Source organism: Globicephala melas, chromosome 11 (assembly GCF_963455315.2).
Source record: "Globicephala melas chromosome 11, mGloMel1.2, whole genome shotgun sequence".
NCBI lineage: Eukaryota > Metazoa > Chordata > Mammalia > Artiodactyla > Delphinidae > Globicephala > Globicephala melas.
The window spans coordinates 5,560,655-5,580,262 of NC_083324.2; the positions used below are offsets into that span (position 1 = coordinate 5,560,655).

The following is a 19,608-nucleotide window of genomic DNA, read 5'->3' on the forward strand; positions in this document are numbered from 1 at the left end:
AAACCACTAAGTTTTTGGGGTCATTTGGTTCAGTAGCTGATGTTACATTACCTAGTACATCTATCTCCAAACTATACCTCAGATCTGTCCACTTGTCTTCGTTAGTCTCTTATTTTATTTGGAACCTCCATCCTCTCTCATCAGAAAGATTGCAGAAGTCTCCTAACTTATCTCCTTCCTCTATCCCTGCCGGCTATAGACTGAATGCTTACGCCCTCTCCCCCAGTTCATATGTGGAGACCTACTCCCCAGTGTGATGGCATTTGGAGGTGGGGCCTTTAGGAGGTGATCAGGTCATGAGAGCAGAACCTTCATTAATGGGATTAGTGCTCTTATACGAGACTCCAGATAGCTCCCCTGCCCCTTCTGCCACGTGAGGGTACAGCAAAAAGATGCCCATCTAAGAACAAAGAAGCCAGGCCTCGCCAGACACCAAATATGCCAGTGCCTTGACCTTGGACTTGCCAGGCTTCAGAACTGTGAGAAATAAACGTTTGTCATTTAAGCCACCCACTCTATGGTATTTGTGTTATAGCAGCCCGGAAGGAGTAAGACCACCCCCCCCCTCCCCGATAGTCTATTCTCTACGCAGCCATCAGAGAGACTTTTAAGAATCCAGGGCTTCCTTGGTGGCACAGTGGTTGGGAGTCCGCCTGCCGATGCAGGGGACACGGATTCGTGCCCCGGTCCGGGAGGATCCCACATGCCGCGGAGCGGCTGGGCCCGTGAGCCATGGCCGCTGAGCCTGCGCGTCCGGGGCCTGTGCTCCGCAGCGGGAAAGGACACAACAGTGAGAGGCCCGCGTACCGCAAAAAAAAAAAAAGAAAAGAATCCAAATCGTGTCCCCCCCTCAAATAGCTTCCCTTTGCCTGTAGAATAAAGTCTGAACTCCCTCCCATAGCCAGTCCACTGCCCCAGCTTTATCTCTATCCTCTCTTCTCCCCCGTTTATTATGGTCCAGCCACCCTGGCCTTCACTCAGTTCTTCAAGCACAGCAGACTTGCTCCTGCCCCAGAGCCTTTGCACTTGCTGTCCCTTCTGCTTGGAAGTCTTTCCCCCAGATCGTGGTATGACTGGTTCCTTGTCATCATTCAGGTCTCAGCTCAAACGTTACCTCCTCATAGGAATCCTCCCTGATCACACTGTCAGATTGATGCCACTCTGCTGCCTCAACGGGTCATTCTCTATTTCATTCCCTGTTTTATTTTCTTCATTGATCTTATCACTATTTTAAATGATCTCTTTTAAGTTCACTTACATGACTTAAACCATGTTTCCTGGCTAATCATGTCTCTCCCACCTCCTCCCCAGCGCCCCTCCATTAGAGCATTAGCTCCGCGGGAGCAGGACCTTGTCTGAGTTATTGGCAGTTGAATCTTCAATATCTAGAACAGTAAGACAGAAGGAGCTCTAGATAGAAGGAAGAAAGGGAGGGAAGGGGGGAAAAAGCGTGGCGGGGGCGGGGGGTGGAAGGGAGAGAGGAAGAATTGCCCTAATCAGATCAAGGACCCTCGCAGCACAACCCCAGGATCCACACAGAGTTGCTGGAGAGGTGGAGTGAGCTGGGGAGAGGCAGATGAAGGCAGGCTGGGCAGCCCTTCTGAAGCAGCCTCCCGGGTACAGAAATGACATCACCTACCACCCCAGGCCATCAGCTTCCTATTCTTTGGGAAGCTCTCTCCCCCTATGGAAAGAAAAAAAAAAAAAACATACCTTTGCCCTTCTTTTTTCTCTCTGTACAGAAACCTTATCTATTTTGGACCCAAACCCACTTTCCGTGCTTCCAGTAAGCACTGGAAAGGTTATCATGCCTCCTTGTCTGTGTGATTCAGAAGGATATGAAGCTGTAACTGTAGTATAAAGAAGACGTGGTTTGTCCAAGGTAACTAGTTATTTATCAATATGTCTCAAATTCTTCAAAAAGTTTTGTACATTTGTGGTGTCTTAAATACTAACACAGTCTGCTTACTGGGTATTCCAGGGCGGCATGCAGTGGGGTCACATTGGACTTTGAAATGGGACCCACTTTTATTGATTATGTGACTGTTCCAATGTATACAAACACTTTTTTAAAAAAATACAAGCTAATACAAATTCATCAGTCTAAGCAAGGTTGACCTGGATTTTAAAGCTGTCCTAAGTAATCAACTGTAGGGTCAATCAGACGAATGATGAAGTGGAAGAAAAAAAAGCCATGAAAGAATTTTAATACTTTATAAAGTACTTAATAATTTTAAAAACGCTGCCTTTTTTTTTTTTTACTTAGGCCTTTTTCTTTTCCTTTTTTCTTTTTTTCCCAGTTTTACTGAGATGTAATTGACATACAGCACTGAATAAGTTTCAGGTGTACAGCAGAATGACTCGACTTACCTATATCGAAACAATTACCACAAGTTTAGTTGACATCCATCATCTCAAATAGATTTTTAAAAAGGAAAAAAAATGTGTTTTTCTGACTCAGGATGAGAAGTCTTAGGATTTCCTCTCCTGACAGCTTCCACATACACCATACAGCAGTGTTAATTATATGGCGCATGCTGTGTGGGTTACAGCTCTAGTACTCATGTACCTTATAACTGGAAGTCTACCTTTTGACCACCTTCACCCCATTCCCCCTCCCCCCGCCACCTCTGGTAACCACACATCTGATCTCTTTTTTATGACTTTGGTTTCTTTCTTTCCTTTTCTTTTTTTTAAGATTCCACATATAAGGGAGATCATACAATATTTGTCTTTCTCTCTCTGTATCTGTCTGTCAGTATTTGTCTTATAAGCACCTTTCTAAGTGGGAATCATCCCTGTTGTATAGGTGAGAAAATGAAAGTTTGAGCAGGGTCCACGTTTGTGCCTGGTGTCATGCAGCTAGAAAATGGTAGAACCATGGTTTGAACTCTGGTCTGTCTGATGCTGGAGTCTCAGCCATTCTCATGTGCCAAGGGCTTCTCCATCCTTTGACAAACAATGTCAGAAATGATGTTAAGACCCTACTAAATTCCAATTCCACATGGTAGCCCACAGGGAATGGGAAACCAGGAGGAGATACTTCCCTTCAGAATTGAAGTGTCGGTCTAGGAGTGTAGATTCAGTGATTTATTTAGGGATTATCAAAGGGGTCTTTTCTGGGTGAACTGAGTGATACTGTTGAAAGATTATTGAATGAGGAGTCAGGCCAGGTGGTTTGAATCCTGGTTTGGCACTGCTCACGTAGTTGCACTAAGGCAAATGTTCTACCTGCTCTGAGCCCCCATGTCCTCATCCGCTGAATGGGGTCATCAGTGCTCTCTCACAGGATCATGCTGCATTAAATGAGCATGCTCAGCACAGCACAGTGCCTTGCATGTGGTTGGCACCCAGTATGCTGATCTCCTTCCTTCCCTGTTTACTTTCTTCTTGCCTGTGTACAGCACATGCTTGTAAGAGTTAATGCCAAAGAAGCAATTGGAGCCAAGAGAGACGTGGCAATCTTGGTTTGAAGAATTTCTCTCTGAGATGATGTCCTCTGAGCGCGTCCACCCTCAGAAGAAAAACCCATGCTTATTTTTGGTGGAGTTCCCCAGCTCAAACCATTCTCCATCTGAGAGGTAGGTAGTCAACGGTGGCCAAACTCTAGCCGGCCTTGAATCCAGCATCTGCAACATTCTTTTCTACGGAACATGGCTCTTCTTATCTCCCGCCCCAGCCCACCGAAGTCTGTGTCTAAGAAAGACAACAAGAATAGATTGCCAGGCGCAATCATCCTTACAGTATTCGAAGGAAAATTTCTTGTGTGAGGACAAAGCCAATCTTTGGACCAGTGTTAAATATCACTTAGAGATCCGAGGTCTGAGCAATTGATCTGGCCATAAATCTGGTCTTGCTTAAGGGGACTCATTCAGATCCATGCTGTGAAAAGAGCTGACATTCAGAAAAAAGCTCACCACTGACTCCTTGACAGGTTTCAGATGGTGCGTTCCCTTGGAACACAGCCCTGGAGCAAAGGCTCTCCGTGGAATTCGGCATGGGGCTCGAGGCTCAGGTTACTACCACTCCAGCGGCCCCACCATGGGATTCCATCCAGGTGTGTGGGGGGTAAAATCCCTGCTGGGTCATGGTGGAGATGAGGCTCACTTCTGCGCTCTGAGACGGAAAAGAAGAAAGGGGATTGAGTGCTTATTGCCTGTCTGGCACTGTTAGAGGCCTTCATATACATCTGCCTAGAAATTTTGCAAATGTTTTAACCATTCACAGGTCTGTTACTTACCACGTTGTGATCCTGTGACCATACCTCTGAAATCTGGGCACTAGAGGACTTGGCAAGCAGCTCTGGGTTTGCATTATGACTGCCCACCCAGCACTGATAGCTCAATGAGGGCAATGGGTTCACTGCTGCAGCCAGCCTCCTTGCACACAGGAGGGCCTCCATACTCATTTGTTAAGTTGAATTACCCTGGGCCTGCTTACTTAGCCTCTCTAAAGCTTCTGTTTCCTCAACAATAAAAGTAGGAAAAATAAAACTTAGATTATAGGATTTTTAAATTATGCTTTAAATTGTGAGGTTGTTGTAGATGCATATGCGATTGTCAGAAATAATACAGAGAGATCCCATATACCCTTTACCCCACCAGTAACATCTTGCAAAACGATAGCACTATATCACGGCCAGGATGTTGACATTGATCAATCCATTGATCTTATAGGATTTCCCTTCTAGGACTTTTATGTGGATTAATTGCAATTATGCAGGCATAATGTTTAGCAAAGTGCATGAGTACTATAAACATTTAACAAAGGCAGCTAATATCCTTCTAGGAGACAATACGATGTAGACCAGTCCTGCTGAAAACATAATGCGAATATGAATCATCTGGGGGGCTTGTTGAAGTGCAGATTCTAATTCAGTAGGCCTGAGGGGGCCTGAGAGTGTGCATTACTAGCAAGTTCCCAGGGGGTGTCTGCTGTGGCTGACAGGCTAAACACATGGACTCCAGAATCAGACTGCCAGGGTTCAATTCTAGTTGTGCCCTTATTATCTTTAAGACCTCGACAGGTTATTTAACCTTTCAATGCTTCAGTTTCTTTATTTGCTTCATAGGGGTATTTACAGTCCCTATCTCACAGGGCTCTTGTGAGGCTTAATTATCTTAAAGCACTTAGTGCCTGGGCCGTAGTAAGTGCTCATTAAGTGTTAGGTATAATTATTTTAGATTATTTCTTATTCTGCACTCTCTCACTGAAATAAGACCATTTGGGTTTTCCCACTAGTTACTTTGGCCCCCAGAAAAGTAGAAATTCACCTGTTCTCTATGAGAAAAGAGAGAAGTTATTGCTAGAAGGTATTTGTAGAGCTCTTCTAGATCAAAAATGGCAACCATCTGATTCAGCAGTTCCTATTCCCCACCCACAGCAGACATTACTAATCAATCTTGACATTCTTTTTTCATTGAAACTCAACAATAGCTTCAGAGGCCTTCTTAAGGGAGCTTAAGCACAGCTGGTGCTCAAGATGAAACCTGTGTGCCGAAAGTGATCTGGTCTAAGCTCCTCCCAGAAGTGGAGGCTTAGCCCCAGGGCTGCAAGCTGACTTCCAAGGCTCACACTATCACCCGGAGACTGAGTGTGAACTAGAACCTACATCTGTGCTCTCTGCGGAACGAGTTGGAGTGAAGAAATCAAGAAAGGAAGACCAGGAGAGATTCACAAAAGCACGTTAGAAGCAAAGGGATACGGGTAGAGAAAGACTTTCTTCATAGACAGGTTAGTGCATCTAGAAGAACAATCAGAGTCCCTATGCACTGCGACCATTTCAGATTGGCAGCCATTGGGGTTTCCCTTATGACCCCTATGGCGTATGACATGGGAAGACACCCTGAAAAGTGAACTACTTATCGGGAATGTGGTGTGGAAAAGAAAACTGTCTTTACAGTACTAACTGGGGAGGCCTTAAAAAATCGAAAGGAGCAAATGAAAAGGCAAAGACCTTATTCCCACTGAACTGAACTCCTGAGGGCTTTTCCATGTGTGAGTTATTATCTGCCTTGATGGGGCAGCTGTGCGCTCCACCCTGTAATTCTGCCTCTCCCCGCTCTCAGTTTTCATCACTGGACCGCGCTTGACTTTACAGGCCGTCGTGGACCCAGGACTTCAAGGTAAATCAGATTGTGGCCATTTTTGTGGATTGGTAGAAAGACAAGAATCAGATCTTCTCTCTGAGCAGTTTGAATGATGAAGGTATGAAAGGAGTCAGTTACTGGTGGGGGCAAAAGCCAAAAGGGGGAGTAGGGGCAGTAATAAGGGAGCCAAAGTGAAGAGGAGGCTCCTTGGTAGATAAATGAGGAAGAATTAAACTGCGAGGAGGCACACAGAAACGGAGAGGGAGTCTGGGTAACGACTCTGTGGCCCGTGGGGGAGGCAGAACCGTGGTTCCCAGAGCCGCCTTTTCGTGAACTTTCTTCCCCTTTTAATTAATATGGAAAATTTCAAATCTATGCAAGATTCGACAGAACAGGGACTTCCCTGGCGGTCCAGGCTTCCACTGCAGGGGGCATGGGTTCCATCCCCGGTGGGTCGGTCGGGGAACCAGGATCCCGCATGCTGCCGGGCTTAAGAAAAAAGAAAAGAGTAGACGGAATAGTATAACCCCCGGCCCCCATACCCATCCCTCCGCTTCAACCGTGATCAACTCAGGGTCTATCTTGTTTCTTCTCTATCTCCACTCACTCACCTTCTTGATTATTTTTATTTATTTTAAATAAACTTCTGATGCACTTATAAAATCCTTGCTTTGAAACACATTCTTATCAGTGGTCCATGCACAGCCTTCCTTATTATTATCATTTTAGTTACTTACTTAAAGTAGTTTTTTTGTTTGTTTGTTTTTCAATTTAGAAGTTTGCCCAATTTTTTCTTTTACCTCCTTAAATATATTTTTTATTATGGTAAAATATACATAGCATAAAATTTACTATTTTAACCATTTTAAGTGTGTAGTTCAGTGGCATTCGCATTGCTGTGCAACTATCACTTAAGTAGTTAATTTTATTTATTATTATTATTTTTTTTTTTGCGGTACGCGGGCCTCTCACTGTTGTGGCCTCTCCCGTCGCGGAGCACAGCCTCCGGACGCGCAGGCTCAGAGGCCATGGCTCACGGGCCCAGCTGCTCTGCGGCATGTGGGATCTTCCTGGACCGGGGCACGAACCCATAGTCCCCTGCATCGGCAGGCGGACTCTCAACCACTGCGCCACCAGGGAAGCCCTAAGCAGTTAATTTTAATAGTGAACCCGTGAACCCATCAACCGAAAACTAAGACTTTGACAATGACCTACATCTAACCAATGGTTCCCTGCCACCCACCCCGTGCAGTTCCCCTCCCCAGGTAACCATCATTCTGAATTCTCTCATCATCCTTCCCTTACTTCTTTTTTACATAGTTTTATTGCAGGTGCATGTACTGCCACAATTATTTTTCATGGTATTTGTAACATTACAAATAGGATATTATGCTGCGCGTAATCTTTGGGGACTTGCTTTTTTCACTCATTATTGTCAAGATTCCCCTCTATTGCTGCAGGCCTCTGTGGAAGTCGCTCGTTTAGGCTGCTGTTTACATTCCCTTGTGCGGACGGTCCGTGTCTGACACATTCCACCTCCAGCGCACTTCTGTCTTGACAGCATACCTTCCTTTTCTTACGGTAGCTTGAGCGTGTCTCTCATCTGCTTGATCAAGACATTCAGACTGAAACCACCCTGGTTAGATGTGGCCAGGGAGCAGTCACACTAATGCTGATGTAAGGGAAGCAGCGAGATTAATCCTTGGAAGGGTTGAAGACTGGTCACGTCCATGAGGAAAGGCCCTCTGTCCCCATGATTTATCTGCAGAGTAAGGCTCACTCTAAGCAGTGATGGAAATTAAAGAGGCAGCTTTAGGACCTCCACCTTGACCCAAAATGGAAATCATTTTGCAGTACACAAACGGCAGAGCTGTCATACAGATCAAATGAGATAATGATATGTGGGGACACTTTGTAAACCCCAGAGCCGTTTTATAAACGTGCAGTTGCATGGTGACTGTTACCATTACTCATTTGCATTATCTAGACAAATCATTTTCCTATCCCTCCATGATTACGGTGGCTGTCTGTGTATATGGTGCCCCAGCAAGACTGGGTTTAAGGGAGGTAGAGAGAAGGGGAGAGATGTGAATGTTCACCAGATATTCTGTCTGGTCTTTAGTCCCTGCAACAGCTCTTTAAATTAAGAATTGTCTCTGTTTTACAGATGAGAAAACTGGGCTTGATAACGTGCCCAAAGTTATAACTTTGGGCATGTTATAACTTCATAACTGACAGAGGTGGGGTTTGATTCAAATTCAGGTTTGTTCAAATCCAAAGCCCCTCCTCCGTTGTCACACTTCCCGAAATCTGCCCCAGCAGTCCGCACCCTTTCCTCATTCCGCGTCCTAATGTGGCAGGATGAAAACCTCCTCTTTAGGATCTTTCTCAGGAATTTTTTCCCCTGGTCTGAGACTATTGATGAACTAAAATGGAGTCTAAGTAAAAATGACTTTGGGAAGACTGGGAACCTTCCCGAGCTTTAACCTGTGCACTTTAATCTGGGAACCAGGGGAACAGGCGTGGTTATGCTTGGGTCAACTTGTCACCTGGGTCATCCTATCTCCATTGGCCCTGTGTGGACAGCAGGAGAGTGTATTTCACAGGGGGCCGCAAGACCGTGGCTCGGGTTCAGGCAATGCCTCGCCGCGGTTTAGGTAAAGCTAATCTCACTGTAAAGTGGAACTATCTATACCTGTCCTGCTCCCCATCCCGGGGCTAAGATCCAATGAGATAACAGGCTGTGACCCCATATAATTGGATGAGGTAATACATGGGAAAACAGTTTGAAAACTGCAAAGCATTTCCCCCCAGCATTAATGTAAGCCGGTATTTGTTTTCGTTATCATTCCATCTCAGCAGAGCCGTCTCCCAGGGAAAGCCCTATAGCAGGAACCCCTAATGATGACTGAGGTCTGAGAACAGCCAGAAGGCAAGCAACATGAAGCCATTTCAAGCAAACTAGAGGAAGTCCAGTCCCTGACTATTTATTTTATGAAGTTAGCGGCTGGGTACGTTAAGCAAATGTTTTCTTAATTGTGGCAGTATGGGAAAACAATGGGGCAAGGGCTGCCGGGGACCGGGGAGGATCAGGCCCCCACCCCTCCTACCCACACCCCGAAATCTCCAGAGAATGACAGCAAAAAAATAAAGACAGGGCTTTTCTTTTCGTGGTCACATGTCTACGCTGCTGCTGTAGTAAGAACCTGCACCGATTAGAAATGTTTCGCCCCCTCCTCTCCGCCCCTTCCCGGGCACGTTCCGGAGCAGACCGGGCTGTGGACTCCGGGAGTGTGCCAGACACAGCAAACACCGGTGTGTGAGCGCCTGGAGGGGGCTCTTTCCACCCCGAACTCTCTCCCTTCCTCCTCGGTTCCCTCCCTTCCACACTGACTTCATTTACTAGGACTTCCTCCTCCGGGCGAGGGAGGGGGAGGAAAGACGCTGCCGTGCGCCCGTGGGGTGTGTGTGGAGTGCGGGGTGTAAAATGCTGTAATGAGAGGCAGCTGAGCGGCGTCTGAGAGCCGGGAGCTGCAGCAGCCGTTCTGATCGCGGTGGCACTTGAGCGCTCACCTCCCCAAGCTAGTGCGACCTGTCCCTTCAGGTGCGTGTGTGGTCGCCGGCCTGTCGGGCAGAGCGGCTGGGGGTGTGCGGGTCACGAGCGGGTGAACCAGTGCCCCAAGTCGGCGGCCCGTGGAGCTTGGAGCCCGGGAAACGGGAAGCGCCGGCGTGCGCGGCGCTCCGGCGGCTGAGCTGGCGTGGACGCCGACCCCCGGGCGCCTTCCCTGGGCAGCTTAGCTAGCCGCTCTGCGTGATAGGCGGGGACGCGTGCGGGTCTGGAGCCGAGGGCTGCGGAGGTGCCGCAGGTCCGGCGCGAACGCGCGGGCACTTGGCCGGCTGCGTGGCGGTTAAGGGGCAGGGAGATTAAGGGACAGTGGGTAATGGATCGGGTCGACTGTGGTCGTCGTGGTCATGTGTGCTGTGTCCACCGGATGCGAGAGCCTACTGTGTGCGTGCGGGGGAGGGGGGAGGCGTGCTGGCCCGGAGCGGCGAGCCTCTGGGCGCGCACGAGAGGTTCGTTTATGTTCGTGCGTGTGCACCAAAGCTGTGTTCCCGCTGCCTGGGCCTCTGGGGTTCGGTCCGGTGTGTGTCAGAGGCCGGTGCACACCGCGTGCGCTGGGTCCACGCGCTCCCCGGGGTCGATCGCAGCCCGGGCCCCATGCGGACGTTGGCCGCCCGAGCACGTCTGCATCCGTTGGGTAGGTGCGAGCTGCCGTCAGGCGTGGAGCGGGTGAGGGAGGGGAAATGAGCCTCCCCCGGGCGCGCGAGGCCCTGCCCCCGCCTCCCCGCCGTCTCACCTGGGCCCGGCCCCCACCTGCTGGGCTGGAGGGGCGGGCCCGGGGGCGTGGCCCGGCGGAGCCCGGCAGAGCCCGGGAGAGGGCGGGCGGCGCCTCATTCCAGGGATTCCTCGCGCTCCCGCGCTCGCGTCCGCCGCGGAGCCGGCTCGGCGCGCGCCGCCCGTGTGTGCGTGTGGGTGTGCGGAGCGGCTGGGGTCGGTGCGGGAGCGCGGGCGCGAGGGCGCCTGCGCGTCGGCGCGCCCCCGGAGTGCGCCCGGTCCCGCGCGCCCCGTGGTCCCGCCCCTGCCCCCAGCGGGGCCCGGCCGGCCCGAGGCGGGCGATCCCAGAGCCGCCCGGCGGTGAGTGCGGGAGAAGGGGGCAGGGCGAGGGCTGGCTTGCGGGGAGCTCAGGGGTGGACTGGTTCGGAGCGGGACGCGGGCGTCCTCCTGGAAGGACGGACGAGGCGGCTTGTTCTTGCGGGGCAACTTGAGGCTCCTGGTGGGAACGGAAGCGCCAGGACACTCAGAGGGAGAGGTCTAGCGTCTGGAGTGGAAGCTGTCCTGGGAGTCGGCGGCGAGGGGCCGGCCGGGGGGTGCCCGCGCCCTGTAGCCCCTTGGCCTTGGCCAGCGGCAAAGGACGGCTGTGGTGCGGGACCGCGGGACATGGCTGAGGATGGGCAGCTGGGATCGGCTCTTTCCTCTCTGTATACTTCCTGCCCCCTTTCCAAAACAAAACGGCACACTCTTCCTGCAGTGAGTGAGTGCAGGCCTCGCCGCAAAGCAAAGGTCTTTTCCTTTTTTGTTTTGCTTCAAGTCTCCGTTTATTCATCTCCCTAGACCTTTAAATCTCTTAGGTTAGGATGACAGCACTGTTGGGGCCGCTGGTCTTTATGCGCTTTAGTTGGCATGTGTTCGTCTGTTCAAGCCAGCTGACTTAAAAAAATCGGTTTCACTTTGATCATTGGTGCTGTGTGTTTGCTAGTCGTTATTTCCTTCTCTGCGGTTAATAAGAACCAGCAGCCTGGGGGGCGGGTTGGAGGCGGCTCTTCTAGTTTTTACCAGCGGCTGGTTGCCCCCTCTATTTGGAAGGTACTGTCTCCTGTAGAGTTTGAGTATCTTTTTTTACAAACCCAAGCCTATCTTGACGAAAATGAAGGCTCTCATTTGTTTCCTCTGAACTTTCGAAGACAAAGGCAACAAATGTTAATTCCTATTAGTATTTGGAGGTCAGTTTTGCGTTCCATTTTAGCATACCAAACTTTTAACTCTTTGCAGTAGCCTCCCAGTCCACAGACTTGCAGTGTTCATTGTTTCCTGCTTGCAGCTGATTAAGTCTGCGCATGAGCGTGAGGGGAGTAGTGTGGGTCTTTAAAGAGCGCTTAGGGGTCAGCGCCTCAAGGCTGTACTGGGGGCGCGATCTTGGAACAAGTTTTTTATCATCTGTCTCTAAATCTCAGTGCTCTCATTTAAATAATGGGTTTAGGAATACTCAGAAGTTTGTTGTCTTGTACTCAACACAGTTGTGTGTGTGTGTGTTTGTTTGTTTTCTGTGTGTTTCCTGATGTATCTGCCTGAAAAGTCATCTCCGTCCTGGTAGAAATGAGGTAAACCCCTCAATTTGTTGTTTGACTTTGGCAACATTTTAATCCCAGGCTAATTTCCTCCCCCCCACGGTTTTTTCACACTTCTGGGCAGCCTGCCTTTGCTTTCCATTTGGAAGGGAATGCAAACTAAATTTTATGTTGACCAAAACACAATACAATTAAGACGATAATTCTGCTATAAATAACCATGAACTACATTCCAAAACTGTGAATGTTGTAGTAAAAACAGCTCTGGCTTATTTCTGGAGACTTGAGTTCAAGTCCTATCCCTGTCACCTACTAAGTTTGTGACCAGAAAAAGTTACTTCTAGTTAACATTTGTGCTTTATTTTCCTCTGTAAGAGGGTGATAAAATCTGTTCTGATACATCACAGAGTTAATTACAGGGAATAGTGTGCTTTGAAAAGTATTTTGTGTCATGTTATTTATAAAAGTCTTTGAAGACTTGAAAGAGCTTCATAAAACACAGTTGTCACCACTTCTCCCACCCGATTTAGAACTATGACTTTACCTTAAGGTTTCAACACTTCTTACAAAACGACAATTATGAAATGAAAACTTTCCCTTTCAAATGGTTTATTTGACAAGAGTTCTGCCGTGTGAAATTCCTTTTAACTCCTTAGGGAGTCAGCCTTGTCATCAACCTCTGGTGGTTGCCCAAACAAATCCAAAGGAAGATTTTACTTTGTGTTTCTTCCAGGTATCTCTCCTGGATAGTTTTGTTGTGCAACTTTTAGTTTGCCTTAATAAAATAATAAGTCATATAGCCATAATAAAAGTTGCTTTGCAACTTTGAGTATGACTTAATAAAAGAATGAGTTGTCATAAGTTTAGGAGGTAAGAGTCAAATACATTGGGAAAATTCTAATATAACTAAAATGATGACACTATGTGGCAATTTTAACATATCAAGTCTCTTCATTGCTTGTGTTAGACAAGCTGTCGCAGTTACGGGAACCTGGTGAAAGAGAGGTTTTTTTTTTTTTTTTTGGTTAAGAAGTTTCTGCAGGGTATGTTGATTGAGGCTTGTTTTTGATTCTTTTAGGGAGCCTCTCTGAAGTTAATCAAGTCTATATGTGGGAGCTTAAGAGAAGAGAAAGGGGATAATATCAATCAGTCTATTGATAATATCAATAGTCATTTAGGATCTGTCCACATTAAAACAACAAACAAAAAACCCGACAAGTTAGAAATCAGACTGCCAAATCTTGATAGTATAAACTGCCAAGGTAAGGAAGGAAGGAGTGTATGCATGAAGTGCTGAAATCAGAAAAATTCTTTCTACCTGGGCTACACCGTAGTAGCTCTTTTACAAAAGAAGAAACCCTTGTAGAATGTGCTTTCAGTATCTCAGGCCTCAGGTCTTATAACCAGATTCGTCAATCCTCACTGTTCGTGGATTCCTGTATTTGTGAATTTGTCTCCTCACTGAAGTTTATTTGTATCCCCAAATCAGTACTTGGAGCAGTTTCTTCCGGGGCACATGGTTCAGTACTCACTAATTCAGAGGTCTCAGAGGCTTTATAGAACATAATGACTGCAAATGATAAGAATTTACCGTATTTGATGATGCCGATAATGAAAGAGCTTCCTAGTGATGCAACGTGTCATGGGTTAGAAGACTTTTCTAGGCTGCTCATAGGCTGGGAGTTGAGCTTTTGGTACAGTGGGGAGCTCGACCTGGGTATTATGGGAAGTTGGCCAACTTAGGCTGTGATGCAGGTCCATGTCTGTCATTCTTGGGTGTAACAGGTCCCCAAGAGGACCTGGCACCTCAGTACTTCTGAAGAGGAGATTCTAAGTATCCAAATAAAATAAATGGCAAGAACAAGCGTATCCAGAGTGAACTAGAAAGGCCAAAGGGTTTCTTTTATTTCCTATGAGGTGCTGTAGAAGGCCGAGGTATTGAAAATGAAGAGACAGGTTCCCAATAGCCTAAATATGAGAAAGAAAAGGATAGTTCGTTGTTTGTTTTGACAACCGTGTTGAAAAATCGTGGCAATCGGTAGTCTGCTCAAAAAGTCCAGATTTGAATTTTATTTTTCCTCTTTGGACAGAGTGGTGGTGTCATTGTGGGCCCGCATACAGGCACTTTCCAGGGGGCACTTTAGGGAGACGGATGAACTTCAGCCAGCAGTAAGAATTTTACACCAGCGTTGGGCAGCCTCACATAAAGGACATGAAATACGCTATAACCTGAGTTTGGTTTTGCAGCTTTAAGTCCACACAGGTGACCCTGACAGGCACACGATTGCTTTCGTACTGTCCATGTGTTTGCACAGCTGACACTGATGCTGAGCTGTGTTACGGTAATCAAGGATTTTACTTACTGTGTGGTAGCACCGCTGGGCAGCTTCTGTTGCCCGGGTCATCAGAATGACTAAATATCACATCCCTACAGTCCCCGCCTCGGGGAGGGGGGTGCCTAGGAGGCCCATGGAGCCTTGGGCCATTTTAGCATCAGAAAACCTAAGGTGGCTGAGTTGAGCATTTGTGCAAGGATTGCCATCCAGACTGGTACCCGTTTTTCAGCCCAGCTGACTCTGTGTTGATGTGATGGGAGGTGGAGATGAGCAGGAGACGGAGCTAAGTTGATGGCAGACACCTGAGGTTACCTTGTTCCTGATACCTGACGTGTCCCTGGGGGGGAGGCGGGGAGATGGATGGCTGCCTAGCCTATAGACCTGCCCTATTGAGGTTTCATGGGAGGGGGAAGGGCGTTAAACCCTTACGGAAAGGGTACACACCCTGTACTAACTTAGTGAATTCTTTAGTTTTCTAGGACAGGGCTGGGAGGGTGGGGGAGGAATTGCCAACAGAGCTGGCTCTCATCCTGGGACTTAGGCTTGAGGTTGACAAGCACCTGAAAGAAGCCTAACAAGGGGTTTTACACAGATATATATATATATATATATATATATATATATATATATATATATTAAATTAATTAATTTACTTTTTGTCTGTGTTGGGTCTTCGTTTCTGTGCGAGGGCTTTCTCTAGTTGCAGTGAGTGGGGGCCACTCTTCATCGCGGTGCGCGGACCTCTCACTGTCCCGGCCTCTCTTGTTGTGGAGAACAGGCTCCAGACGCGCAGGCTCAGTAGTTGTGGCTCACGGGCCCAGTTGCTCCGCAGCATGTGGGATCTTCCCAGACCAGGGCTCGAACCCGTGTCCCCTGCATTGGCAGGTGGATTCTCAACCACTGTGCCACCAGGGAAGGCCCCACAGATATATTTTTAATTCTCTGGAAATAAGCATAGAACATGTAGATATGTTGTTCAGATTTCAGACATTTGGCCTTCAAATGAATTTTCAGAAATGATTATGTGTAGAAATAAGGAATTGGATATAAGGGGAAGTCAGGCAAGTCCTTCTGACCTTGTATCTGGTAAGATGTTTCAAATTACGGCAAGACAGGTCCATAATTCATGTCTGGCACATGCCTCGATAAGGAAAGCTAGACAGGCAAAGGGTCCATGCGGTTGAAGGAATATTTTGAATAAGGACTGGTTTCTGTTTAAGAGTGTGACATACAATTTCAGGTTGTGAGAAATACATACAACGCGGTGAAAGTTTTCACATATCATTCATTGAGCCTTGAGAGTTATCCGCTGGAGTTTAATAGCAGGTTGTCTCGAACATGACTCAGTAGGAACCATCCTTCCTGAATACTGAACCTGCTCTTGGAGCTTGAAGTCCTCAGGGCTTATGTTAATTCCTGTGTGGCCGGGGGCCCCAGGGATCCTGTGGCATTGCTGCCAGCATTGTCTGTCCCAGTCTCACCAACGGACTTGGTGTGAGAATCTTCTTACCTGCCTTGGTTACTGTTCATGTGACTCTGTGCCGCTTTCTTTTCAAAGCAAGTGAAACATGTCCTGGTTTTTACGTTCCTAGGAGAGGAGGGCTTGTCTTCCTTTGCTTTCTTTAGAAATTATCAGATTATTGCTTCATATATATCTCAGGTATAGGGGAAAGAGCACAGGACTAGAAGTCTAGCTGGAAGGTATTCTTTATTTTGTTTTTTTTTTTTTTTTTAGATAAGCTAAAAAATTGCTTTTCTCCAAAAGGTCTTTATGAAAATCAGCTGAAAATAGTTAAAATCGCGTTGGATGGTGAGTCAGGAGACTTGGATTCTAGAGTTAGCTTCTTCAGGAAGTCACTTATATTCTTGGCACCTTGGTTTTTCATCTGTAGAAAAATATAGTAATCCTATCTGTGAGGATCAGTAAGCCAGTGTATGTGAGTGTGTTATTAAAAGTATAGGCTGCAAGGCGGTAAGGTGGCATAATGTGAATGTATTTCTCACTTGTGTTGATTGGGCATTTTCAGTGACGTTGTATCATTTAATCCACAGTGCCAAGCTTGTGACCATGTGAAGTAGGCAACGTTGTGACCATTTTCTTTAGGTGCGCGAACTTGGGCCCAGAGAGGTTAAATGGGCCCCACAATTGGTGTTAGGCATTTAGAGCAAAGTCTAGAACATCATCGGCTTTCCGTGATGATGGATTGAATGAGTTCAACGTATTAAAATAGGGCTCAGACTTAGGTTTTCTGAGGCTAAAGTCCCGGCTCTGCTGATTTAACAGATGGTAAAGTGCGAGCAGAAAAAAGGGTTACACCAATGAGAGAGGTTTTGAGCGTGAAGAACAGAGGGGTGACCTGAGAATTGTATGGATGTTAACAGAGACAGTATGTGTGTGTTGCCAGGAGTTAGTGGGGCCTCAGTTGGACACGCTGTGGCGAAGAAACAGCCAGGAGGTTAATTCACGTCTACCTGATGTGCCTGAAGCTATGCTTGCACGTGGCCACCAGAATCTGGTGACGATTCGGTATGAAATTTCATTTCAGTTAAGCTCATTGAGACCCACAGCTAGCCACATCGACCACAGAGTGATCTGCATTTGGTGTAAGTTGCTCAGGGCAGGGGGTTCACGTTTTCTTGTCTGAAAAGTCTCTATGTAGTGTTTGCCAGACATAGGAGATACCCAGTGAAAGCCTCTGAGTTCTTGATGGCCCCAAAGGCCACACCCCCCCCGCCATAGTGAGATACTTCATACTGTAGGCTTGTCCTACAGTTATGTTTCTTAGCTGAGGCCAAGTTAGATTAGCTCAGGAAGTGGTCCTGATAGAGTGATGGGACAGGGCCAGCAGGAATTAGGGATACTGAAGAGTGTGCATCTGGGAGTTGGACGTGCCGTCAGGATCCCAGGATAGTGATATCTTCCTATTTCAGGTTTTTGGTCAAGTGACAGTGTGGCAGGGACATCAGGAGGTTTGAATGGGCCTCTCCCAGCCTCCACTGGTTTCCACCTCTGGCCAAGACTCTCACTCTTTCCTAAATTACACGGTAGTTGGGCCAGTGTTACTGGAGGAGCTGTGCAGTGAGCCAAGCTTGGTGCTGTAGTTTTCACCTTGGAACACTTCTATGACGTACCTTGAAATTCTGTTCCCTTGGAACACTTCTATGACATATCTTGAACTTCTGTTCCCTTGCCTGAAAAAACAAAACAAAACTAATACACCCCATAATTCTATTCCCAAGATAGGAGTTCATGTCCTCTTGTTGATCCAAAAAGAAAAAAAAAAAAAGATGGTCCTTTGTGGAAGCCCAGAATAATGGTGTGCAAATTTAGAGCTGAGCTTTTCATTAGCACCCAGTATCCCTAGAATGTAGTAGCTTTATCATTGATACCTATTATTCCCTAATTCTCAATCTTAAGCTATTTGGAAGGATGTATTATTGGGGGTAAGGGAGCTTCAGGAAAGGAATATGGGCTGTATGGGCTGGCAGAGAAAATACCGACCATTGCCTGGAAAAAAAAAAAACCCAAAAAGCAAAATATGTGTTCTCTTCACCATGAGTTATATTCATAATTGACAGCAACCACGAAAAAAAGACGAATGGATAGACCAGAAACGGGTGGCCGTGCAGTAGAACCCTTACAGACGGACTTGATGTCTTTTTCCAGAAGCACATTCCTCTCCCTTTTACGGGGTTACTATGTTCCAGGTGTCAGTGTTTTAAGTGATTATGTTTTCGGTGATCACGATATTGTAAAAACTATCACGCCAGTGGGAACTCATCACTGGCTTGTACTTAGATTTATTTTCCAGATGCTGTGTAATCTTTTGCAAAAGCTCATAGATGATTTATGGTTCATAAAGGATATAAAATAAACCAGACATGTCGCTCCCCTGTTTAAAACCACTCAGACCATTCAAGGACTTTTCACTGACTAAAGAATAAGATCTCAGCTTTGTCACACCCTGCAGAGAACGCATGATCCGGCCCATGCCCACTTCCCTGCCTTGCCCTGTCCTCTCGCTGTGGTCGTGGGAGCGCCCCACGTTCACAGGGCCAGCTTGGTCTCTCCCCCACCTTCCCCTTTACAAGCCCAGTTCCCCTTATCCTTTAGGTCTCTCATCTCAGAGGAATCTTCTCTGTCTCAAGTACTGGCCAGTGCCCTTTTTCTAGTATGTTTACCATCATTTGCAATTTATTTAATATGTTTGCCTTTGTTTTGACACATAATTATTTTAATACGTGTAAAGTGCATTCACTTCTGACACCCTATGAGGGAGGTAATATCAACATCCCCATTTTACAGATGAGGAAGCAGACACACAGACATAAAGTCAGTTCCCAGGTCACAGAGGTAGGAAGTCGCTGTGCTTATTCAAGCTCACACGGTTAGTGTCCAGAGACCCCCCTCCTAAACCACCGTGATGCTCATTCCCCTCTCAGCAGACTGTGACCCTCCATCAAATACTGTGACCGTAGTTTTCTCCCCCATGTTACTCACATGTCTCACATGTTTTATTGGGTTTCTTGGACTGTGGATATTGTACAAGATGTAAAAGTCAGAAGTGTTTTTTTTTCTTTTTTACTGTTATCTTCCACCTTTATTTGCTTAGGCCTTTTGTGGCTAAGTAGTGCCTGGTCCCTGGCCCTCCTCTCCCACCTGTATCACTGTACCCGCTCTCGTGGTCCTTATCTCACACCTGGTTCCTACAGAAGCCTCCTAGCTGATCCGCGTGACTCCTCACTTCATCCCTGCAGGTCAAACCGTCCTCCCCACACCTGCTAAACTAAAACATCCTTGACATCACCTCCCCAGCCTGCTCAGGGACTCACCACTGCCCGTTGCCTACTCCAGTAAGTGGACACCAGCCTGGCCAGCCTTGCGCTGTCTCCCGAGTTCACCCACATTGTGCTCCCCGCTCCTCAGCAGGGGTCCTCAATCCTGCCTGGGCGGGGCTGAGTCTCCCTCCCGGGCTCTCATACCTGTGGCTGTGCCTTCCCTCAGGCTGTGGATCCAACAGGACTGTACATGTAAGCATCAGACAGGGTACTTGGACCCAGGAAATATTCAGACCGTGTGGTCCAGGTGAGGAGGAGAAGTCAGAGAGTAGAGGCTGCCCAGGGGAGAGGAATGGGAAGGAGACCTTAGAAGTGGCTTTTTTTTTTTTTAAATTTATTTATTTTTGCTGTGTTGGGTCTTTGTTTCTGTGTGTGGGCTTTCTCTAGTTGTGGCAAGCGGGGGCCACTCTTCATCGCCGTGCGCGGGCCTCTCACTA

General features: G+C 47.4%; 1 protein-coding gene across 5 annotated transcripts in view; it reads left to right on the forward strand.

Annotated features, from left to right (window-relative positions):
• Window positions 1-1,770: 1,770 nt before the first annotated feature.
• The window catches only part of VGLL4 (vestigial like family member 4), a 161,916-nt gene continuing 144,078 nt past the window's right edge, over window positions 1,771-19,608 (forward strand). Inside the window, exons 1-2 of one of the 5 annotated variants that reach the window (XM_060307172.2) lie at window positions 1,771-1,882; window positions 3,405-3,581. The gene's annotated coding sequence lies outside the window, so the exon portion shown is untranslated. Of the gene's footprint in view, window positions 1,883-3,404; window positions 3,582-9,504; window positions 9,694-10,323; window positions 10,349-10,633; window positions 10,786-10,854; window positions 11,212-19,608 lie in introns of those variants that run through there. The other 4 variants (XM_060307171.2, XM_060307170.2, XM_030840840.3 and 1 more) reach the window with 4 other exon arrangements.